At 37.4% G+C, this 20,913-nt stretch overlaps 1 long non-coding RNA gene across 1 annotated transcript; it reads right to left on the reverse strand.

Moving 5' to 3' along the window:
- Positions 1-592: 592 nt before the first annotated feature.
- Positions 593-20,721, reverse strand: LOC140498617 (uncharacterized). The gene is made up of 3 exons (XR_011965147.1): positions 20,581-20,721; positions 7,531-7,594; positions 593-847 (listed from the first exon to the last, which is right to left on the reverse strand). It is a non-coding gene; the product is annotated as an uncharacterized lncRNA (long non-coding RNA).
- Between the last annotated feature and the right edge of the window lie 192 nt (positions 20,722-20,913).

Raw genomic sequence — 20,913 nt, forward strand, 5'->3', positions numbered from 1 at the left:
TCAGAATTGAGAGAGAGAAAGAAAACAGGCAGCTGGCTAGCACGAGTGGGAGAGTTTGTTTGTGATTTGTTTAAGGGAGCTGGTTTGTGGGAAGCCTAACAGAAGGGAAGGGTGTTGCCCTCAGCATTGTTATTATGTATGGATTTCTTTGTTGTTATGATGGATTTGACTTTCTTGTGTTGGGATTTGCCTTTCTGGTGTCTGAATAAATGTTTTAGCTCTGTCTTCCATGTGGAGAGTCTGTTGTATTTCATGATTCAGAATTCCACTGGGATATTCATGGCCACCATAGGCATTGTGAATATCGCATAGGCTCTACAGTCATTTCAAAAAATATATAATTTTTTAAATGATGCAATTTAAATTTAATAATATGTTGTACATTTGTGTTTTCTTATATTGAAATTTTGATGACACAATATTATATCATGTAACCATATAGTATCATATTGTAAACAAGTCATTACATGCACATACTCCTGCCTATGCATTCTAGACTTCCTGATAATGTATAACATACTCTTCTGCCAGAACTTCCTTATTAAGACTTGTCAACAGATTTGACCACTGATAACTTGCATTTTGTGTGTTTTAATTACATCTTGTGCGTTTTAATTATATTTTAATTACATGTGTGAAATAATGTAATCACTATGACTTTAACTCTGTTATACAACAGATGAAAAATGTATGAATGGTTTTGCAAAATTTTCTTCTCCTCTTTTTTCCCTTTGCTTTCACAGTCCTTTTATTTTTATTCAATGCCGTTCCTCGCCAATTTGACTACTACTGCCCCCTTGGATCATTCCAGCACATTGCAGCAGGTGGTATCACCCTCTTGAGGAACCTATGTAGGGAATAATAGATTCAGAGTGAGTTAGAAGACCTCTAATGAATCTTGAGGAAAACCATGGCTAGTTTAAATGATGACAGCTTCTAGCAATTAAAGTATAGAGAAAAAGATACTGAACTCAACTGGTTTTTTTTCTTTAATATCTTGCAATGAAAGTAGCATTTAAAACATAATGATTACTTAAACTGGTCAAGTTTATCCAAGAACTGGATTACATTCTAATAAATGGGATGATTATATCCAAAAGCATGTTAACTCTTTCTTTTGATTAAACATAACTTTGAGAACTCTAGATGTTCAGACCATAAGGCCTTGGTGCTAGGAGCCTACTGCATCTTATGGACTCTATTTTTCTTCTATCAATGATTATCTTGGCTTAATTCATGGTGTCCCCTTGTAACCTCTACCATCTTTCCATGTCTGGGATGTATGACATTTCAGGGAGAATTAGCACCTCTGGTGTGAGGAGTAATCAAGACCTTTTCAGGGCTGCTCACTTACTTTTGGTATCTATCTTTCACCCAACTCTCACCTGTAACTCCAAAAAGCTGTAGCATGGGCAGCAGCCACATCCCAGTAAAACCATCTTGGCAGATTTTACCTGACAAGTCTCAAATCTATTAGTGAATTAGGAGGATATCTACCTTAGGCATGTGACAACTTCCACCAGTGGAATGGGTGGATGAAAACAATTTGTTCCAATGGTCATGAAGGTGGCTGAAGCAGGTGCTGTGGACAACTTAGAGCTTGGTCAGACATGGAAGATGCCAAGGTCATCCACTGTATCCTGAGCCATTGGCAGTCCTCCTAACTTTTGTCTTGTCTTTGGACTTCAGGGTCTCTGGGAGAGTATGATTAATGACTTTGTGGAACTATGCCTCACTTAAATCTAATTCAACACCAATCAAGTCATTACCCCACAAAGTCATTGGTCCTCTTGGAAAAGGAAAGATGAACAACAGTATCTTCTCTTTGGACTAGGTTTTTGCAATGCAGCTTTGTCTGTGAGAATGGATATGAGCATCTTGTTTTCTCTCTACACCCTGCTTTCTAACAACACACAACTTTTCTTCTGATTTTTATCTTATTTTGTTTTAAAGATAAGCTAAGTGAATCATAGGGATAATTAGCATAATAAAGACAAAATTAACAAACTCACAAAGTGTTAACAATTCATTTTAGCCCTATATGCTCTTATTCTTTAGTTACCCCTCTCCATTGCTGACCCATTTTTTCCAGATCTTCTCTTAAAGAGCCAATATTGCTCAAATTTGAAGATCTTCTTCTTTTCCCAGATTGCATCCTCCTAGAATTCTCTACTTTCTTCCAGTCACTATCAACCTAATTGCCAAATCTGATGACCTTTTCTCAGTTTTCATCATTTCTGAATTCTGTGTAGCACTTGACACTGTGGACCTCTTCTTTCTGGATTCTTGGACCTATCTAGGTTTTTATGACATTGCTTTCTTTAGTTCTGACCCATCTGACCATGCCTTCCAAGTATCCTTTGCTGGTTCATCATCCAAGCCAAACCCTCTAATGAGGTACACCTCAAAACTTTGTTCTATACTGTCTTACTTACATTCTTCATTTTCCTGATCTCATCAACCACCACAGGCTTCATTATCATATCTATGTAGATAATTTCCAAAGCTCTATATTCAGTCCAGGTCAGCATTTCCAACTGGATGTAACTCAACGTGTTGAAATAAGAATTCAGTTCTCCCTCAGACTTAGCCCTCTTTTAACTTACTTACGTCAAAGGTATTACCACCCTTTCATTCATCCATGTTGGTGATGTCAAGGTCATCCTTAATTCTGTACTCTTCCTTACTCTATGCTTGATAAATTGCTACTTCTTATCAGTTCTATAGCATCTTTCACTTTTATCCCCTTCTCCTTACCCATGCGGCCACTTCTCTAACTCACCTGTATCTCATCACCTCTTACTTGAACTAAAACCATAGCCTTCTATTTGGAATCTTTCTTCTTTCCAATCTATTCTACATACCACTCCCCAAAGTATAGATCCAATCATATCATCTTCCATATCAACTCAAGGATCAATAGCTTCCAATTTCCTTTCCTGGGATCAAAGACAAATTCCACCTTAAAAGTCTTTATGATGTGGTTCTAGTCTACCTTTTCAGACTTGTCACACATTAGTTACACTCACATGTTCAGTATTCCACTCAAATGGGTCTACTTGCTGTACTTCACATATAACCTGTCTCCATAGTCTGTCCCCCATGTCTGGATTGCACTCCCTCCTCAATTCTACCTGTTCAAATTCTTCAAAGTTCATCTCAAGCACTATTTCCTTTATTGATGTTTCCAGCTGTTAGCATGCACCTCCAAAGTTACCTTGTATTTGCTCTCTATATATGTTATACCTACTTGCACATGTAATTGTTTACCTGACAGAATGTAATCTCCTTAAAAACAGGGACTGGTTTATTTTTGTCTTTATACCTCCTGTGCCAAGTGCAGTGCCTGGTACATAGTAAGTGCTTGATAAATGCTTGTTGATTGATTGGTTCTTTACTTCCTTTTTAAAGGGAAGCAGTGTGAAAAAGAAAGTTTCATGGTTTCTACTACCCTCCTCCTGTTGTAGGTAGGCTATATCCAGCCAGACTCATGCAGAATTAATATATATCTTACTGAGTTTCTAAATTGGCAGTCTGGAAGCAGGATGAAGCCATCCTGCCTAGAGAGCCCCTTTTCCCACTTTTCTCAAGAGTCGTAATGCCCTGTTTGTCAGCTAGCATTCATGGCTATACCTGGATGTAACTGCTTCTAAATGAGTTGTAATTTAGCAATAACAAATATTAAAGCCTGAACATGCATATATGTATTCTGTATCCAGTTTAGACAAAAATGAGTACTTAACCTGCAGAAAAAAATGTCGTGCTTTTAGCAACCACTGAAGGTTGCTAAAAAAAAAAAAAAAAGGCTATCCATCTTCCATGACACCAGACATATCTAGGTAAAAACTGAAGAAAAAGAATCAGTGAAACATTTCAGTTTCCAAATATCCAGATGTTTGGCATCATGTAGATTTAAACTCCAGGTGCTTGACTCCGGTTTTCATTTTCTATCTGAATGTTGGCACTATTGTTGTAAAGACCTAGACCCAGACAGCTTGTGTAGTCCCTGGGAGACTTGACCTTCCCCTTCAGATAATGCCAGAACTACATTCTTTTCATTTTGATTTGCAAGAAACATCCATTACAAACCTCCTGAGTTCACAGGACTTGTGTGCTAAGAAAAAAAATATCAATCTATTTTTAAGTTAATTCATCCTAATCTTCCGGCCAATTCCTTTTTGCCTTGGGGTGAAGGTGGGGAGAATGCTGTATAATAAAGAGATAGAGAGGGAAAGGGGTGGGACCTGCTTTCCAGGTGATAATTGAATTCCAAGGCTTTCATTGGTAATCCCCAGTCTACAATCAAAGACTGGAAAGATTGTGCTCTCTCCCCTCTCACACCTGCTGGTAGCTGAGCTCATACATTCTCAGCAATTGATGTCTCCTAATTGACTTTTGGGAGAATTAAGCTTAACACATTCTTCATGCAGACTCTAGGCAAGATTCACTTCTTTGCTTCATCACCCAACCATAACTAGGAGACCTCATAATGCCCCAAAGTCTTTCCATTGGCAACAATTCCCCTGAGGGTCTGACCTGGCAAAAATTGACCCATTCTTTAACCCATTCTCTCAGGACCACCCCCACCCCCCAATATCTGCTTGGTGACAAACAGTAAAATTGACTTAATCAGGTAAAGGAATGCTCATTTAATATGCTAGTTTTCCCTTCCAACCGATAGAATACTTAACCTGACAAGAACTATTCACAATTAAAAAAACATTCCTCTCAGCAACTTTATGAAACAGGTAATACAGGCCTCCCCCCATTTTGTACCTGAATTATTTGTGATTTCACCTGTATGGGAAGCACCTGAAATGATCAGACCTGTACTTTAGGAAGATCAACTTATGTGGACAATGAACTAGAATGAAGAGAGACCTGAGGCAGGGAGACCAATTAAGGAGCTGTCGCTATAGTACATGTGAGAAACAATGAAGGTAGAAAATGGATTGGAGGTTGTGTGAATGTAGAGAAGTAAATGGCTTTTTGTCCTTCATTCTCAAAGCAGACCAATGACATCAGGAGGGTGATATCTTGACTTACAAGTGAATTGGATTTAAGGGAGGCCTCCAGGGTCATGAGAGCCCAGTGGCAAGATGAAAGACAAGATGACTGATGAGGGCTCCAGATGCAATGAGAGACTACACTTTTTAAGCTAAGTTCTTTCCCGGGTCTTCATTTGTCTGAGACAACACCCATTCAGTGATAAAAGAATTAAGGCCACAGATGGCCAGTTTGCCTTCACAAAAGAATCAATCTGGGAGGGAAAGACCTTCAGAATTTCTGACCAGAACAGAAACAATTGCCATTTATATTCCCTCTGAGCCATCAAAACCCAAACAATAATGTTGAAATAGGACTGAAGCTCAGCCATAAGATTGGGGATGGATATATAGTTCCTGAGTTTTCTTCATAGGAAGAAAGGAAACAAGCATTTACTAAGCACGTACTATCTGCTAGACACTGCATTAAGAATTCAACAATTCATTAATTTAACAATTTCATTTAATTCTTACAATAACTTGAAGGCATTGTTATTGTTTGCATTTTATAGATGAGGAAACTGAGGCAAAGATCAAGTGGATTATACTCATTTAAGTGACTTGACTCACACAGCTAGTGTCTAAGGCTAGATTTGAACTCAGGGCTTCTGACTCTAGTTCCAACACAGCATTCACTGCACCTCCTAGCTGCCTACATCATACAGAGGATCATTGAACCCATGATAATGAATGAGACCATCAACTGGGAAAATATGTAAATAAGAGAAGAGCATCCAAGAAAAACTCACAAATTATTCACTGTTAGAAAGAAAGGCATAGATTGATGATTCAGGAATGAAGAATGAGAGGGAATTTGGTTAAATAGGAAGACATAAAAGATGTTACAAAAACCCAGAGAAAACAGATTTTTCAGGGGAAGAGAAGGGTCTTTGGTTTCAAATGATGCAGAGGACAAAACCAGATTTTGAAGAGTTGAGAAGTAAATGAGATACTATGAAATAGAAGTAAAGAGAATAGGAAAAGTAAAGGAGTTTTTAGGAGGAGGAGAATTATAAGATGAGAGGTTGACAGTCTACAGTGACTAACACAATGAAAATTTAATAATGGACTTTTGCAAGCAAGCGTGAGCTGACTCCAGAATATCCTCTGGTCAATGTCTGAATGTTCATATGAACATTTCACTATACAAAGAAGACAAATAAAGATTGCAGATCAAATTGTAAACTTGTGCTGTATACAATGTCTTAAAATGTGCATTGATTTTTAACACAATAGCAACAAAACTTCCCTCATCTGGATTCCATTCTGAACTTCCTTTGCTCTTTTCTGTGTATTTTAAAATGTTTCATCTATACCTTTTCTTTCCTTTCTTCTTCTTTTTTTATATCACTACCTTCCTATACCCTCCTACCACAAATAGAATATATTTGTATTCTTATAACAAATAAGTATATTCAAACCATGCTGATTTATTTATTTTTATTTCTATTTTATTATATTGAGGAAGATTAAAAAGTAAATAATACATACCCTTGCCCTTTAGTACAATGGAAAGAACCCTGACTCTGTAAGGACCTGGGTTCAAGTCTTGTATCTGATTCTTGTTATATGTGTTGTTTGGTAAGTCATTTAACTACATTGGTTTATTCCAGTGGTGGGGAACCTACATCATCAAGGCCACAAATGGCCCTCTTGGTCCTCAAGGATGGCTCTTTGACAGAATCCCAAATTCACATAGCTGATTTTCTCAAAGGGCTGCCATTGAGAACATAGAGGGCCACATGTGGCCTCAAGGCTGCAAGTTTCCCACCCCCAGTCTATTCCATAAAATAAGGGCATCAGACTACTAAATGGTCTCTAATACCTTTCTATCTCTAGGTGATACTGAGGTAAGTATAATGGTCCAATGAGCCTAAATGGGTTTGTAATCTGTCACTTATATCCATAGATGAAATGCAAAATACAATGAAGAGAATGAGGAGAGAGGCAAAGCACTGACTGAAGGTCGCAAATTCTTTGATCTATTCTGGACCCCAAGTCCTAGAGTGACCACAAGAGCCACAGACCTTGAAGATGATGCCAGATGAGTCAAAAGGTTGCTGCAAACAAAGACTTGGAATACAGTTAAAGGTTATTTACTTGGAAAGTAAATTTGTCTCACAAATGACACTACCACATCCCTTAACAGAACTAAGACTGGTCAGAAAAGCTTGAGAAATCATGTGCAGATAATTGTCTTTTAAAAAAAATATTCTAAAATTGGTAGAATTTCAGTCGTAAAGATGATGAAAAATGTACATTAATAATTCCCCCTGCCTTCAGCTGAAGCAATGTTCTCAGCACATTTTTATTAAAGAGAATTTACTCTTTGTTTATTTATAAGGTTCCTGCTTTGAAGTTCAGTTTAAGGCAAACCAAGCCCTGTGCTCTGATAACAAATTTGTTCCACATTGCATACACTTGGAGAGGGCGTCCCACCTCCCTCCTACATAAAACACAAACTATTTTCTTCAGCTCTATTTACCAGACCCTGCCTTAGGGACTTGCATTATTTAGTCTACAGTCCAGTGGAGCAATAGGCTTTATTCCTGGAAAGAAAAAAATATCTTAAAAAAAATCTTTTTTTAATTTCCTTCTAAATACTCTCAAATTTAAATTCAGTTCCCTAACATGCAGAGAATTTGGAGGGGTTATCACTCGCTCTCTCTGTGAAGGATTGTAGTCACAAAATGGGAGGATGAGATAATCCATATACTCTGTGTGTGTGTGTGTGTGTGTGTGTGTTTGTGTGTGTGTGTGTGTGTGTGTGTGTGTGTGTATACACATCACTATCTCAGAAATCCCCACAGTATCTGGGAATTTTGGTTATCTGGATCCTTTGTTGTACCCTTCCCTATTACCAGAAACCAAGATGGGATTTTAGGATCACAACCTCAAATGATTTTGAGCAGTAAGGGATGTTAGAAATTATCTATTCTAAAATACCCAAACTGTTTGGCACAGAGACTCCATGACTAGGCTAATATTCCTATAATGCCATTGATATGAAGTTGTCATATACACCAAAATATTCATAACAGAATATTTTTGTGATAACAAAGAATTGTAAACAAAAATGGGTTATTCCTGAGTTGTAATACATGATAAATGTAATGAATATTGTGAAGCATGGAAAGATCTCCTTGAATTGATGCAGAGTGAAGTAAGGAGAGCCAAGAAAACAATGTAAATGAAAAGGATAAGCACACACAAAAAAACAAAAGTGAATGTTGTAACATTTGTAGCAGATCTTATTATGGAGGTAAAGAATTGGAAATTGGCGAGATGTCCATCAATTGGCTAGTGGATTACCAAATTGTGGTACATGATTATGATGGAGTATTACTGCACTATAAGAAATGATGAGAGAGATGGTTTCAAAAAAATCTAGGAAGACTTATGGGAACTGAGGCAGAGTGAAGTGAGCAGAACCAGGAAAACATTGTACACAGTAACAATAATATATAAAATGATCAACTGTGAATGAGTTAGGTATTCTCAGCAGTACAAGGCAATTCTAAGGGATTTATGATGAAAAATTATGTCCACCTCCATGGAAAAAACTGATGGAATCTGAATGCAGATTGTATCATACTTTTTAAAAAAAAACTTTATTACTCTGGTGATTTTTTTGGTCTATATTTTCTTTTGCAATATGGCTAATATGGAAATATGTTTTACATGATTGCACTTGTCTAATTCATATCAAATTGCTTGTCTTCTCAAGGAAGGGCGAGGAGAAGGAGACAGGGAGAAAATATGGAACTCAAAAATTTTTTAAATGAATGTTAAAATTTTTTAACATGTAGTTGAGAAAAAATAAAATGTAACATTTAAAAATGTAAAATTATAAAGATCATAGATAACTCAAAAAAAGAGCTGTAAGAAGACACTCCCAATCCACTTCTTTGAGGAGGCAGGAATCCACAGGTATTGTACATTGCATGTTTTCAAACTTTTTCAATGTATTCATTGTGCTGCTTTTTTTCCCTTCTTTATTCTCTTAACAAACACTATTATATGAGGTGGCTCCCTGAGAAGGAGAGGAAGAAGAGTACTCTAGAAGTCCATGATTATGTAAAAAGCAACTAATATCAATAAAAGCTTGTTAAAGGCTCAATTACCTACTCTAATTCCTTCATCTAGTAGATGATAAGACTAAGAGGCAGAGAAAATAGAAATGGCTTGCTTTGTACATAACAGGAACTTAGTAAAGGCTTCTTTATTAAATATCCCTTTCTTATCTTGAGTTTCAGAGTGCTCTGAATCTGATGGATCTCTATCCCTCAAACACAGCAGGCTTCATTCCATTACTATTCATAGACCAACTTTGTTGTTGTTTTGTTGTTATTATTATTGAGTCATTTTTTTTTCAGTCATGCCTGACTCTCCATGACCCCATTTGGGGTTTTCGTGGCAAGGATAATACTAGAGTCGTTTGTGATTTCCTTTTCCAGTTCATTTCACATATGAGGAAACTGAGGCAAACAGCTAGTAAGCACCCAAGGTCAAATTTGAACTCATGAAGAAGAGTCTTCCTGACTCTAGACCTAGCACTATGTCTACAGCACCACCTATTGTTGTGTTTGTCCTTTGTTCTAGAAGAGGACTATGACATCAAGATGATGACATGACCTTCAGGTGACTTTGAGGGAAGGAGGACTGTACAAGGCCACCAGCCTCACTTTCTCCTCCAGAGTCATCTGGGTCCAATGGTCAGATATTCATCAGGATGACTGGAGATGGCCCTGGATGCAATGAGAAACCCTGGCCATTTTAGGCTAAGGTCTTATCACATTCTCACTTTGAGTGAGATACACCCATTCAATGAATAGGTTTCTTTAAGTAGTTACTCAAGGGATGACTCCTTTACTAAAAAAAAAAAAAAAAAAAATCAAACTGGGAGGGGAAGACCCTCAGGGTTCCTGGGTAAAAGAAACAGTTACTATTTAGTATTTCCAAACTAAGGTAATTAATATGTGAAATTTCATGAAAATTCCACAGTCTCCCAGCTGCCATTTTGAAAGCCTACATTTAACATAATAGCGCAAACCATAGAATCCTACAATTTTCAAACTTGAAAGGATATAGGAAATTTTCTAGTCCAAACTAGATCAAATGCTATCATTAGCAATCTCTTTATAATTAGTCAATATCATAGTTGTTGATTTAAATACGATTATTGTAGCAACTCCCATAGGGCACATGCCCTCTAACCTAAAGAATGTACTGACTCTGAGTTCTTAGAAGGCATAATAGACTTGTCAGTTTAGGACTTAGAAGGGTTTTAAGAGTCATCTGTAACCTGTTCACTTCACAGAAGGGAAATTGAGATCCAGAGACACAATGTAATTTGATGAAGGTATCAAATGAGGGACTCTCATACAAGTCTTATTCGCAGTGCAAAGATTTTTCTTCTAAATCAGAGTGCCTTCCCAAACTTGGAAACCAATGGAATTAAAGAAACTTCTCTAGTGAGAAGCTGTTTCTATCCCTCTAGCCAACGTAATCAGAGAAAGGAAGAGGCATATGACAGACAGTGAAGTATGAATAATTCAATTTAGTGCAAGTATATATTAACACTATTTTATTTCTTTATGAATAGCTTAATAAATGCCATCTTAGCAAACGTCTTTTCTTTGAGCTATTGTAACTAATGATTGATGATTACAGGTGATCTCACTGATGAGGGCTTGTCAGCAAGTGTTGAGTGCAGACTCACAGGGTAGACTCAGAACCTGGTAACCCAAACTCTAAGTACCATTGCAAGCTAGAGAAGTAGTATAGGAAATATGCTATACTTTTAAATTTGATAGAAGCTTTTTTAAGAAGGGGTGTAAACTGGAAGTAAGAAAAGTGAAGAGAAAAAAAGGAGAAACAATAATAGCTGACAATTATATAACATTTTGAAGTCTGCAAAGCACATTATGTTCATTATTTAGTTTGAATCTTATAGCCATGTTGTGAGTTAGGTACAACAGGTATTATGTTTTCCATTTTGCAGATAGGGAAATAACAATTCTGAGAGATTTTCCTGTGGACATACAACCAGTAAGTGTCAGAGGCAGTGTTTGAACCCAAGACTTCCAGTTTACAAATCTAGTACCTTAACTACTACATGAAGATGAGAGTGAATCAGTAGTCAAAGGAAATTTATTACATGCTGCTATGTGCTAAGTGCTGGGGATAGAAAGAAAGGTAAAGAAAGTCCGACTTCTCCAGTGTAGTAGAGGCATCATAAAAAGAACTACATACAAACAAACTATAGATAGAACAAATTAAAGAAAACCACAGAAAGAAAGTATGAGGATTATGGGGAATCAAGAAAGTCTTCTTATAGAAGGTGAGGTTGTAGCTGGGCCTTAAAGGAAGCCAGGGAAGTCATGGACACAGGTAAGCTACATACAAGATAAATGCAGATAGTCAGTAGAGAGAAGGCATTCGTATTAAAGGAGATCAGAGAAGGCTTCCTACAGAAAGTGGAATTTTAGCTGAGAGAAGCCAGTAAGTGGAAATGATGAGGGAGAGAATCTACGCATGCGGGACAGCTAACGAAAATGCCTTTGGCCAGGAGATGAAGTGTCTCCTTTGAGAAACAGGAAGGAGGTCAGTGTCATTATATCACAGAGCATATGCTTTTGGGGAAGGATTAATGGTCATACAACATATATATGTATATAATATATATGTACACACATGTATGAACATATATATGTGCATTTGTACACATGTGTATGTCTCTATACCTATTTATAACAAGAAAGGGAGAGGAGAGAGATAGAATCTTAGAGGAGAAGGTACTGGAAGCTGGAGATGGAGAAAAGAAAGGTTTTCCTATAGAAGATGAGGTTTGAGCTAAATCTTGAAGTAAGTTAGAGAAACTAAGAGGCAGGGTTGAAGAGATAGAAGATGGAGTGTTGTAAATGCATATGCCTAATGCACTTGGAAAGTATATTTAATAGTTCATGGATATCCAACAACCACGTGGAAAATGATGAGTTATATTATTCCCTCCCTTTCCCTTTTATGTGTCTTATATAAGCTTCTGGAGCGTTAGAAGCTATGTTTTATAATTATTTGTACCCCCTGGAAAAGAAACCTAATACATGGCTATTTAGAGAGTAGGCATTCAGACAACCTATTGAAAGTATATATGAGTGAATAAATTGATCTGAAATGTACTTCTCTTGAAAATGAGGAATTATGATTTGGTCAATGCAGGAAACTCTCAGTTTGGAAACTTCATACACCAATTTAATTGGATATCTCTATGACTTGTCCAGTCCTGTAGAGTTGGTCCTAGGGAGGTGCTGAGTCCCAAGGAGTCTACGTTAGTAGAAGGGGTTTCCTTATCTGACGATCTCTCTGCTAGCAAATCACAGGAATTGTCCAAAAGTAGAAGTAATACTAAAAACTAACATTTATGTAGCGTTTTAAGATTTGTGATTTATTTTACATCCATTTTCTCCTTTGAGCCTCACAACTATCCTGTGAGGTGGGTAACATGGGTAATGTAATTCCCATTTTACAGATAAGAATACTGAGAGGTGAAGGGAGCAATTTGGCAATGATCAAATAGCTGGCAAGTGTCAGAGACAGAATTTTAACATAAGGGGAACTATGGGAAACAAGCAATATTAATAGAGACATCATTTTGATTTCCCAAAGAAGGCACTTGAGAAGTTCCTCTAAGTGCTGACCAGCAAGCAGAGGTTGAATTCTCTTTGAGAAGCAAGGATCAAGTAGTCTCTGCCCCTATAAATCCACATATATGAATTGTAACAAGACAGCATTACCAAGAATTCATAATTAGCTGGAAATATTTGGTCAGATTCAAACCTTTTGAAGTCCACTGGTTCCCATGAATTTATTGAACCTGTTTCACCTTTGATGCTATCAAGCTGCTCACAATAATAATTTTAAAAAATTAAAAGGCAGATCCAGGGATGTCCTGCCAGACTCTAATCACAGCATGGTAATTATGATTTCCAGAAACAAAATTCATCATCTCTGATGTCTTCAATGGTGACAAGACCAAAGTTATTTTGAAGGAAAGATTGGTTTAGTTGGGTAAATGCATTCAAGGGACCGTGGTTGGAAAATTGCCAGGTTCAACTCTCAGTAAATAGAAATCATGACCAGCTTCTGCCAACATAGCCCTGCTGGGAGGGAGGTATTGACAGATGCCATAATCAGGTAAGTTTGTGTAAAAATGTGTGAGCCACCAGGGAATACTCATAAGTGTTTATCCACTAGATTTTACTTGGCACTTCCATATGGTTGATCTTTCTCCATTTCTGGGCAGAATGCTATTCATGTTTTTGGATGATATGGCTTATAGACCATCTGAGTTATATCATCCAGCAACTCCACGATAAGGAAAGTAGAGGGAGTAAATTTTAAAAGTCCCATCCTATTTTCAAGAGGGTTGAGGTTGGATACTGGTTACAGATAAGGCAGAATTCTAAAACATATCTTAGGATATTGACACAATCAAGTTGTTTAGAAGAACAGGTTGGATAGGGTCATTTAATATACTATTTTCCAAATAGAAACTGTTACACAGAAAGTTTTCATCATGTGGACCTCATTATCCTTTTAGGTGGTACATATAAAGATGTTCAAGAAAACTCTGGCTGAATTTATGGACATAAATTCACACCGTTATTAAAAGAAAGTTAGGGATGTTCACGTGCATCTCTAACCTTTTGGGGTCCATGTCATGTCAGCAATGATTCTGGAGTAATCTTTGACTCCAAGAATGTTGAGGTGGCAAGTGAGTGAGAGGGGAGGAGTATTCGGAGGGAGACATAAATTGGATGAATAATGTAAGAGAAGGAAGATAGGTGACTATTTGATTCAATTTTATTTATTTGATGTCCACTATGTGCTAAGCACATTTCATTTCAAAAACAAAAACATTTCGTGAAAAATAATTACAGAAAAATTCTTCTGATCATCTAGATACCTGAGGCAAATGTCTTCCTTTGGGCTGAACCAGCCCAGTACCAGCCTTAGCATTTCATTTTGCATGTATGTATAGTTTAATGTCACTTCCTTGAGCTTCCTTATGTTGCTCCCTTTTGAGTATTACGTGTTCTTTAGAATAGAGAATTTTTATTTTTGTGTTTGTATCCCCTGTGCCTGGCAAAGTGCCTAGAACATAGCAAACACTTGATAAGGGTTTGTTGAATTGACATTGCTTCTATTTGAAACAACTATCAAGGAAGGACAACACCCAAAGAAGAATATTTTCTCATTAGCTTGGAAATATCAAATGAAGGAGAGAAACAAATAGATGATTAAGTGAATATAAAATATAGTTTAAAAAGTCAAACTAATTTCAAGAGAGAGGAGATCAGAAAAGACTACATGTTGGAGGGGGTACAATGGTATCTGAACCATGTTTTGGAGGAAGTTAGATATGGAGATTAGGGGACTAAGAAGAGTCAAGGATGCTCCAAGATTGGTAGCTTGCATGATTAGAACTTCCTCTCTCAATGCAGATCAGCATCTTCTCTGCAATCTAGGATCATAGAGTTGTCTGGGAAACTGATAGGAGAACTGCCTTGCCCCCAGGGTCACACAGCCAGTATGTACCAGAATCTGGACTTAAACTAGTCTTCCCGACTTTGACTCTTGGGTCAATTCTTAATCATTGGGCCGTGCCATCCACCTTGGAAATGGAATCTCTGTTACATTTGTTGCCAAGTGAAAGGTCCCTAGGAGCAACTCATAGTCAGCAAAAGGAAATATCTTGAAGGTAGAAAATATTTGGAGACACTTATTTCCAGGAGCTTATGTTGGGGCAGAAAACTGCTGTGACTGTTCTGCCTGGAAAATTGTACTCTGAAGAATATACCATTGGATAAATGATTGGGGGTTGTCATTGTTGCTGCCTCAAGTCTGGGGAAATGTCTTAATCAGATCTGGTTCATGACAGGAGGCTAAGGAAAAACATTCTACTTTGGAGATAGCTCTGAAATGTGTTGGGGTTTTTTTTAAGACCACGGGGCAGTGGAGAGTGGCCATCCACTTGGAAGATATCAGCAAGCATCAATGGCACACCATGACATACAACAAGAGAGACAGGGAGGCTGTGGAGCAGGAGCCAAGCAGCCCCAGGTAGTGTTTAATGCACCAGGAGATTGGACTTATTTGTGTAGTAATTCAATCCCTTCTTCCCTTTGGACCTGGGGGTGACAGAAGAGAGGCGGTGGGTGGCCTGAGAGAGTTAAGGAATGTAATCATAAAATCCATCCAGTTCAGGAAAAGGACTTAATAAGCATTATTTCCTCCCTCATCGGGGTGTGCCTCCCCCTCCTCATCTTCCTCTGTTATATTCCATTGCTTTTCCCTGCTATGTTACCATCATTCTTTGGTGCCTCCCTGAATGACCCTGAGTGATATCCAGGGAAGAGTCCTGCTCTGCTGCCCTAACTGAAACAAAAATGCACAGTCATAGTTAGCTCTTGATTCCTGGGGCACCTGAGACATGGCATATGGAAGTTACATCATTCTACATGTGGATTGGGAACTGAAGACCTCTGAAAACTTTTATCAGTCCACCCAGACCACCTTGGAAAATCCCAGACCTCAGCAAAGAATGAGTTCCCTGTAAGTTGCGATCTTCAGGAGAAGCTCTAAGGACCACTTTAGGAGATAACATAAATGGGATTCGTACTTTGAATTCATAACCACTGAGTTCCTTTCCAACTCTTAGATTCTATTTTCTATTCCCCATGATGAATATATCAGACATTTGACTTGCTGGATATTTCTTGTGCGGTTAGCACTATTCTATTCTAGGTACTGTAAGGGACACAAGGGAAATTTAAGATTTGGAAATTCCCTCTCCTCCTCTCCAAATATTTAATCTTTTATCAACCTTTGGAAGGGTTAATTAAATGGAAAGCAATATGGCAGAAATTGGACATAGATCAACATCTTACACAGTTTACCAAGATAAGGTCAAAGTGGATACATAATTTAGAAATAAAGAGATTTATTACAAGAAAATGAAAAGAACATGGAACATATTTAGTTATCAGATTTATGGATAAGCACATAATTTATGAATAAACAAAAGACAGAGAACAAAGTTAAGTGTAAAATGGATAATTTCAATTACATTATATTAAAACATTTTTGTCCAAATAAAATAAATGTAGCCAAGATCCGAAGGAAAGCAGAAGATTGGAGGGGAAAGGGGAATGTTAGGTAATTTCTCAGATAAAGGTCTCACATCTCAAATATATAAAAATTCTGTCAAATCTATAAGAATATGAGTCATCCCCCAATTAATAAATGTTCAAAAAATATTACCAGGCAGTTTTCAAATTAAGAAATCAAAGCAATTTACAGTTGTATAAAAATACTCTAAATCATTATTGATTAGAGAAATGCAGATTAAAACAACCTTGCGGCATCATTTTATACCTACCAGACTGGCTAAATTGACAGAAAGGGAAAGTGGCAAATGTTGGAGAGGACAGGGAAAAATTGAAACACTAATTCATTGGTTGGTGGAACTGTAAATTCCATTTTAGAATGCAATCTGGAGTTATGCCCAAAGAGATATTAAATTACATATACACTTTGACCCAGCAATACCACTACTAGGTCTATTTCCAGAGATGAACATGGAAAAAGGAAAAGAACCTACATATTTGAAAATGTTTATAGCAGCTCTCTTTGTGGTGGTAAAGAGTTGGAAACTGCAGGGCTGCACATTAGTTGAGGAATGGCCGAACAAATTGCGGTAAATGATTGTGCTGGAATACTACTGTGATATAAAAAATGATGAATTCAGTGATCTTAGAAAAATATAGAAAGACTTGCACAAAATAACGAAGAGTGAAATGAGCAGAGCCAAGGGAACATTGTGTACAGTAACTACAATATTGCTTTAAGAACAACTTTGAGTAAATAAATCATTTTGACTGAAAGTAACTACAAAAGACATATGAAGGAAGAAACTATCTGCATCCAGAGAAAAGAACTGCTAAATAGAAGTATGTGTAGAATGATTTTAATACACACACACGCACACACATGCACGCACGCATGCACGCACGCACATTTGTGTGTAATGGTAGCCATCTCTGGGTGGGGGGAAGAAGAAAAAGAGGAAAAGGGAAAAAAGGAATGCACATGTAACTTTAAAAAGAATAGCAAGTTGTATATAATAGATTTTCAGTTTCATGTGCAATCATTTGTTTTTATTATACTGTGTTATGGGAGCAGGGTGGGGAGGAGAAGAAGGAGTTAATTAATAGACCTTGTGGTAGAGTAAAGAGAGAACTGAACTTGGAATCAAGAAGACCCGAGTTTGAATCCTGCTTTCGATACGTATTAGCTATGTAACCTTAGACAAGTTCACTTAACCTCTCTGGGCCTTTATTTTCCCATTTGTAAAATAAAGGGATTAGCCCTGATGATCTCCAAGGTCTCTGCTGGCTCTAACTCGATAAGGATCACGACCTAATAGAATGTCAACCTCTTGAGAGTGTAGACTGTTTCATCTCTGTATTCTTAGCACCTAGGACAGTGTCTGGCACAAAGTAGGCCTTTAATAAGGCTTAAGGATTGACTGTTTCTGAATAAAACTCAGAAAGATAGATCATAGGAGTATAAATTAGGAGCTAGAAGGGGCCTTAGAAGTTATCTCATCTAGGCCCTCATTTTACAGAGGTAACTAAGCTTCAGAAAAGTTAAGTGACTTGTGCAAGGGCACAGAATTTAAGCAGAACCATTTTCAAATCAAGCTACTGTGAATCAAAATGCAATAATTCTTTGAACTGTCCCTTTTAACCATGACATTTGTGTGTGAGACTGGACCTCAGGAGAGACACTGGATCTAGATATAGATATTGATATAAATATACACTCTTGATAATCTCATCAGATATTCATGTCTTCAGTAGGGGCACCTAGGAGGTACAATGGATAGAGCACCAGTGCAGGAGTCAGGAGAACCTGAGTTCAAACCTCACCTCAGACACTTGACACTCACTAGCTGTGTGGCCTTGGGCAAGTCATTTAACCCCAATTGCCTCATCCTGGCTCATCTCCAGTCATCCTGATAAATATCTGGTCACTGGATTCAGATTACTTTGGAGGAGAAGTGAGGCTGGTGACCTGCACAGCCTTCCATCACTCCAAACAAAGTCAAGTGCAAGTCATGTCATTATTTCTCTGATGTCATGGTCTTCTTCGGCAATGAAGGATGAACATACACAATGTCTTCAGTTATCATCTCTGTGCCTATAACTCCCAAATTTACACACACACACATATAGATATGTACTAAATATTATATAATATTATATGTATACATGTAGACTATGTTATATATCATATATCATATATTCACATATATACATATATAATATATAAATGTGATATATAATGTATACATAATGCATATATGTTGTCTATATATGTATGTGTGTATGTGTGCGTATATATATACATATATATGCATAGTGTGTGTGTATATGTGTCTGTATTTTGGAGTCATCAGCACAGAAATCATAACTGAAGACAGGAGATCTGTTGATATTACCCCATATATCTGTAGGAGACCTGGGCAGACTGAATGACAGTTTGTCATATATACTTCTTTAATATGTATCTATTAAGTAACTACCGTATACCAGGCACCATTCTAGGAGCTGGGGGTACAAATGCAAAATTGAAACAATCCTTGCCCTAAAGAGTCTTACATTCTAATGGAGAGAAAACACAAACACAGAAGCAGATACAAAATATGTATTTACACAGATACAAGATAATTGGGGGAGGTGGGAAAGACATCTACATCTTGAAGGATAAGGAAAGGATTCATGTAGGAGGCTGCAGCTTTTGAGCTGAGCTTTGAAAGAATCTAGATATTGGAGAAGAGGAGGAGTACAGAGATAGGAGATGGCCTATTATGTGTAAGGGATAACAAAAAGGCTACAGAGTAGATGAAGGTGATACAATAATCCTGCAAAGGTAGGTTGGAGACAGGTTGGTCTGGGCTTTAAATACCAAGCAGAGAAGTTGTATTGGATCATAGAGAGCAAATAAAGCTTATGTTATGGTGCAGATTCTTTTTCAGATATAGGATGAACAAGATAGCCACTGAAGTCCCTTCCAAATCTGAAATTCTGTGAAGTTCTGAGAGCCCTGGGGGATATCTGAACTAGATTCAGCAGACTGAGGAGTAGTCAGACAGATTAAAAAAAAAAAACCAAGTGAGAGCTGTGTCATGGAAGCCCAAGGATGAGGGAGTATCTGGAGGAGAAGCTAGTTGACTGGGTTGGATCCTTCAGAGGGATCATATTGAGTGAGAGCCCACTGAGCAAAAGCCAGCAGCCTTAGACATTATGAGATGTTTAGCAGCTTTGGAGAGAGCAGTCTCAGCTAAATGGTTGTATCTGAAGCCAGATTACAATGGGTGGAAAAGAAAGTAGAAAGTGAGGGAACTGAGTCAAGGATTGTAGAAAAATTCTTCTAAAGATCTGACTTTTGAAGGGAAAATATAGGATGACTGTTTAAAGAAATGGCAGTATCAAGGTTAGGTTTTAAAAGATACATTCAAACCTTCCTCAGAAACTTACTTAGGTGTGGAACAATGGCTAAATCTTTATACTCTTAGAGTCTCAGTTTCCTTCCTCTATAGAAGAGCCCTAGTCATTCAGTCCATGAGTGCATTAAATGCTTACTGTGTGCCAGAGAACGTTAAGTATGGAGAATATGAATAAAGACAAAATAATTACTGTGTTCTAGGAGTTCATAGTCTAATGAGGGAGACAACCTACCTCCTTAGCAGGCTCTTTGTGAGGATAACTATATATGTATATAGTGTTATGCAAATGTCAAGTGATATTAAGTCATAAACTCCATCCTTGATTGCTTCTGAATAAAACCCACATACATACATGCATATATGCACATGCATGTGCATATATACACATATGTGTATATGTATATGCATACATATGTATGTATGTGTGTATACATACATGTGTGTGTATATATATATATATGTATGTATATACAGACAAAGAGAGAGAGCAGAAAAGTGATATTGTTTGCTTAGCTTTTTCCAGTGTGTAGGACAGTTCTCTACTACCTATGCCTAGAGGGTGAGTGGTATGATGTATAAAAAGTTGGACAGATATAATTTCTGAATAATTAATCATTTTATCAATTATAGCTAGCAAATAATAAAAGGATGGTCATTTGGCTTCCTTTTGTAAACTAAAATACGCCTCCCGGAGCCCTACACTTATATACCCTTGGAAGAGTGGGTGTTCCTGATAGGTGGCAATCAACTCTGATTAGCTAATAATTAATGAGAGAATGAACATTATAATGAGAGATGGGCCTCTTTTAATGAGGGGCTAGGGGCCATGATTTTGATTATTTCACTCTAGGACAAAGAGAGACATCTCAAATAGGGCTACTCCCTCAGGCAATCTATACAAAAGGGATCTACCTCTCCCACCCAAGTTTGTCTAAATCGAACACTGTGTATGGAATTTACCTAGATTAGATTCTTTTTACTCTTTAAGCAGAACTAAGCTTCGCCAGGTGGGTTCTTGAACAAGACTGAGGAGAACATGAAATCCATTCTCTTCATAAGCACTGTGCTTCAGATGCTGGCTAATTAACCTGCAAGGGGCTGGTTTCTAAATGAGGAAATAGAAAAATTAAAAAGCTTTATCTCAATTAATAATTGCATAATAACTTATATTAATCATTTCTCTCAGTGGACAACACACTGCACTGCACAGCTGCCAAAGTTCTGTTATGCTACTTAAAATATTTGTCATATTACCTTATAGTCATATCTTGTCTTGGAAGGCTGATGCCCCCA

The sequence above is a fragment of the Notamacropus eugenii genome, chromosome 4 (genome assembly GCF_028372415.1).
Source record: "Notamacropus eugenii isolate mMacEug1 chromosome 4, mMacEug1.pri_v2, whole genome shotgun sequence".
Taxonomy (NCBI): domain Eukaryota; kingdom Metazoa; phylum Chordata; class Mammalia; order Diprotodontia; family Macropodidae; genus Notamacropus; species Notamacropus eugenii.